We start from the raw sequence: 5,463 nt of genomic DNA on the forward strand, positions 1-5,463 counted from the left end.
AAGGGTAGGGACATAGAAGAGAAGTGAAAAACTTAAGAAAATGCTTAAGATATTATATAGGTATAAAGAGGTAGTACTGCTATTAAGGAATTAAAGTCTCAGAGTTTTTGAATTGAGTAATAAATTTGTGGATTAAGTGTCTACACAATGTGGGATAGGGTCTACTAGTTAACTACAGGTTTATCTGAGGATGTGCAGGACAAGAGTTAATTCACATACAGAAGATCAAAAGAGAGTAAAAGGTGAAAGGGATTAGAAAGGGAGAGAAAAAGATCAGAAGTTCAGTAGAGCTAGACAAAAAAACAAAAATGTAGTTAAGAAAGAAAGAAAAAGAGAAAGAAGACAAGAAATGAAAGGAAAACGCACATTCATCTATTCCAAAAATAAAAATTATAAGAGGAAAAAAAGTTACTGGAAAACAATTATTTTTTCAAAAAAGGCAAAAATTAAAGATTAATAAAATTTTTAGAAAAGGAAAAAAATTATATATATATAAGGTACCAAAAAAAAAAGAAGAGGAAGAGAAGAAAAAAAAAGTTCTTTGATTTTTTTTTTGATTTTTTAGGAGGGGTGGGAAGAATCCTGTATCTCCCTTTTGTCTGTAAACAGCCTCTTGTTGGAGTCTCTGGTGAGGTTAAGGTCCTGTGGCTTGATTGGATTCTTAAGTCAGTTTGTTCCAACAGGCAGAAAAATGCTCTGCTTTACCCAAGATTTTGAGATCCCCCTCCCAGATTAGTTTACTGGGAGGGTGATCTGCTTTGAGAATCACAAAAGAGGGGGATGCAGTGGTAAGGCTAGGTTCTGGGTAGAGTTGAGGCCTTTCAACAATCAGTAGCTTCTTCCTGGGGCTATTTTGTGAAAAAAAAAAAAAAAAAAAAAAAAACCAAACTCACAGAGCCTAGCCTGGAGCCGTTCTCAGGGTTTCTGTTTTTCAATTGATTGTTGAGGCTGCATTTGACCACAATTATTGAAAAAAAACAACTACAACAGTCTGCGAAACAATTTAAATTTCCAGCATTCAATAAACCTGGGTTCAAAACTATATCTCACTTATGTGTGAGGTTGTTTTATTAAACATGTTCTTAATATTATCTTTACGTAGTTGTACAAACAAGTTCGCATTCTATAAAACAGTATATGAATACAAGGTGTCTGACAATATTATCACACATCACTCCCAACCCAACCCTTCTGCCACTTTTAAAAAATTGAAATAAGTGATTACTTAATATTCATATATTTCACAGTATTGTGGAATCATGACTCTTAAAGTCAGAAACATATTTTAACCATCACAAGGAAAATTATCATTATCATAGTCTATAAAGTTTGTGAATTCTATGAGCTTTGGCAATACCAAGTACTTCTTCCATATCAGGTGTTTACATTTCTTGCCTTTTGCTTAGTGTAGAGGATTCCCTCTTTCCCTCTTGTTCCTCCCTTCCTATCACTGTCTTTGTATTGTGTAGTTCTTTTCCTTTTATGACCAGTGGAGCTCATGAGCCTCTCTGTTGTGTGTTATTCTGTTTCCCACTCATTGTGTTCCTCCTCCTGGCTTCTCTCCATTGAGTGCAGACTCTTTTCTAATGTAATGAGAGCACATTCAGAGAAACCACCCCTTTTGTAGAAAATAGATCGTCAATTTTCCGTAATTTTTATGTTATCATACATATTTTCAATATATAATAGAATTTGAAGCATATGAGATATATTTCTTCTTTTTAATATGCTTAAAAGTAGTTTCTAGTTGCACATAAAATGCATCAACTATTCCCTATAGAAAATAGTAAAACATTACACGTGAGGTCTAGAGCCCTTGATGTACATAGAAAAAACATCTCAGGTGCCTACCATAGTATGCACCATTCCCTTCCAAATCAATAGATTTAACTGAAGTCCAGGCTAAGTAAAATAGTGATAACATTTCACAACAGTGATAGTATTTAGATAATACATATAAAAATGTTATCTGATAGCATCTAGGATATTGCTTTAAGGACAGTCCACACATATTCTGTATTTCTTTATTTCCTTATTTCTGTTCCTTCACCTCACTTCTTGGAACTTGGAAGTGATTACTGGCAATTTAGGGGTCACTTTGGGCCATGACAGTGAGGGCTATATCCTAATGCTGGAGTATGCCTGTATCTTCTTGGAATCTTCATGCCTGTATTGTCTTCCTCTGGAATTTTAACAGATAAGAAACTAAGCCATTACTAGTTACATTGTAATGATCATTTGAGTTCTCCTGACCTTAAGATACTTACATTGTGGATTGATATGCACTCACAGAAAATACATAGTATTGCATACACACACACACACACACACACACATACACACACACACACACAATCCTTTAAGTATTTGTACAATGGGTCATCATTCAACAAGTCATTTAATAAATACAATGCAGCTTGATCGATATCACTTCTTGTATCAGTTTTCTTTCATTTATTCATTAAAATGTCATTACCAGTTATATACTGAACATACTGTTCTGCTACTAAGAACTTGCTTCATCTGCAGTTTAGATTCCTAAGTACATGCTTTCAGATGGACAAATACGATCTTCGCCCTGAATGCAGCTCAGAATGTATTCACGAGAAATTACTTCCCACAACAAAATATAGGTCTCTGAAGATAATACGAGCACTCGGGGAATGGGGGCTCCTACTTCAACTGACTTTAGAAATACAGTACAGTTATTTCTCTGCCCTAGATTTGCTAAAGGTATCTTACCATGTTGGCTCAAAGCAGAACTGAATTTGCCTTCTGTAAGTAGAAATCAAATTGCATTCAAGGTAAGTGTGCAAGTTTAACTCAATGGGCTTTGCTGCTTTAAACAGCAATTTAGACATCCAATCTCTTTGTCAGCATAGTGTTTCACGCGACCCCATAATGTACAGTGCCCTGTGAGTAACAAATGGAGATGTGCTACTCAGAGGGAGTTAAACCTCTTCAGTTGGGTAGTTATGGATAAAATGTGATGGTTGGAACTGGTTCCAACATGGCAAGCATGAATGACACAGCAAAAAATACACAACTTTTTCCCATCAATCTTTAGGTGCTAACACATGCGCTGTTACTGACTATGGTCTGGGGAGTGTCCCTCTACCTCCCATCCAATCAACAGTGTTTTCTGCACTTGTGCTCTGAGTTGGGGTATCCAATAAGGAAAATTCCATAGTCATGATTTATGCTCTAATACTGGGAAACCAATTATGAGACTCAACGTAGCACAAGCCCATCCATTGACCAATCAATCCAGGAACATGCCCTCAGGGGCAGAGACAATGTGTTCTACATATACTTGAGGGATGTGGTTCCCTTCTGACCAGCTCTTGTTCCCCCTTTTCGCTAAGGAGTCTGTCTCACTGCTCTGTTTTAATTTTGATGAAGAATCTGTTTCATTGCTTTGTTATTGCTATGAAGGAAACGTGCTTTAAAAACATTTCTGCTCTTGAATTCTTAAAAGAAAACATACCTGAGACATAGACAATACTGCTGTTCTGAAGATGCTGGGGAGAGGGAGCTGAGTCTGGCAGGTCTCTTTGCTGTTAAGTTCTTGTGACATGCTAAATGACTCGTTTTATTCCAGGGCCTGAGTTGGAGCTAGCAGCTCCTCCGACCTTTGTCGGTATCCAAGATGGAGATCACCGGTGCTGGGGGGGAGGGGTGGCCTTCCCTCCTCTGCTCCCTGAGAAGGAGTGAGGACGTCGGGCTTGTACTCACGCCGAGTCTTGTATCCTGGGTCGTCTCTGGTCTGCAAACTGCAGGATGAAGATGTCCGCTCCTTGTCGATTCTTGCTGGTGTTGAGTAGAATCCACTCACCCGCCGCTTTTGGCTCCTTCGTCCCGGACTCTGTGGCTCAGTTATGGTGCCCTGCAGTCGCCACCGCGACTGCTGCTGCCGCCGCAGAGACTGCTGGCAAGCGCTCAGATATGTCTCTTTGCCTTGATTTCCCCTCTCTTGCCTACTCCTCTGTCCTGTGATGGCACACTTGGTGTGGTTCCCTGGCTTAGGGCTGTTCACTGGAACTCTAAAACTGCTTTCTATGTGAGAGCTTGTTCAGATTTCAGCTTCTCCTCCGCCATCTTCCCGGAAATCCCCACTCTCACACTTTATATAATGCATCTTCATCTCCATCACTTTCACTTTTCCTGTTCTCCATCTAGCTGCTACTTGCTCCAGTCTCAGAGTGTTCTTGTTTGACTTTTTCTTTTGCATAAATGATCATAAGCAAAATACCTACACAAAATAGAATATAGACTGTGCTAACAAGGTTCAAAAGTCTTAAAAAGCAAGAAGCACCATGTTAACTCAGTGCCTATCTTCTAACTTTTCTGGTTTTCATTCTTTTCCATGATGGGCCTGCTTTTAATTCTCAAGTGTTTTTGTTTTTGTTTTTGTTTTTTAATTTTCTGTATAAGCTTTGAATCATAAGCATCTCCCATTACTTATTCTGAAAATGTAGGCACCCATTGGTGATGAGCCTGCTGGTTACTGAGCAAGGGCAGGATTTTTTTTTTGTTTGTTTTTGGTTTATTTTGGTCATTGGTGGGGGTCATTGAACTCTGGGCCTGGGCGATGTCCTTCAGTTCTTCATCTCAAGGCTAGAACTCTACCACTTGTGTCACAGAAATACTTTTGGTTTTCTTGTGGTTTTTTTTTATTGGAGATAAGGAATGGTCAGTCTCATGGAGTTTCCTGCCTTGGCTGGCTTTGAACCCGGTCCTCAAAATCTCAGCCTCCTGAGTAACTAGGATTACCCATTTGAGCCACCAGTATTCAGAGGTAGTTTTTATTTCATTGGAGCTTTCATTCAGGTTATCAGCTTTTTATCTGATTCTCCCTCTGCAATCTGCTTTTCCCTCTGCAATCCTTCCTGGAATACAGCTAAGCAGTGGCAGAGAAAATAGTCAAATGCCATGTTCACTCAGTCGGGCAGATGGATTTGCTGCACTTAACCCCTTTGATGCACTTAATTCTGGCTCAAATCCTAGCCTATTTCCTAGCTTGGTGTGCTTAATCCTGCTACTCAGGACCTGGACCTCTGCTTCTGGACCTCTGCTTCTGGACCTCTTCCTTTAGTTCAAGGTACCATGCACTGGCCATGCTCAGCCGTGCCAGTGTATTGGCATAGGTGACACCGCCAAGATTTGTCATAGGCCTGGCCTCCTTATGTCAGAAGTCTACATAAGCACACATTTTCCACTATTTACTTTTTTTTTACTTTGATCTCTGTTTTGTTTTGCTTTGTGCCACTGCAGGAGATTGAACTCAGAGCACAATCCTTTGCCTTTCTCCTAAAAGCCAGTACTTTACTATTGAACCAAAGCTTCACTTCAGGCCTTTTGGTAGTTCATGGAGGTAAGTGTCTCACGAACTATCCTAAGCTCTCCTACCCCACCTCTGAAGAGCTAAAATGACAGGTAAAAGCCCCTGGAGCCAGGCACTGG

This window comes from Dipodomys merriami, unplaced genomic scaffold, assembly GCF_024711535.1.
Source record: "Dipodomys merriami isolate MVZ:Mamm:240054 unplaced genomic scaffold, mDipMer1.0.p SCAF_426, whole genome shotgun sequence".
Lineage (NCBI taxonomy): Eukaryota > Metazoa > Chordata > Mammalia > Rodentia > Heteromyidae > Dipodomys > Dipodomys merriami.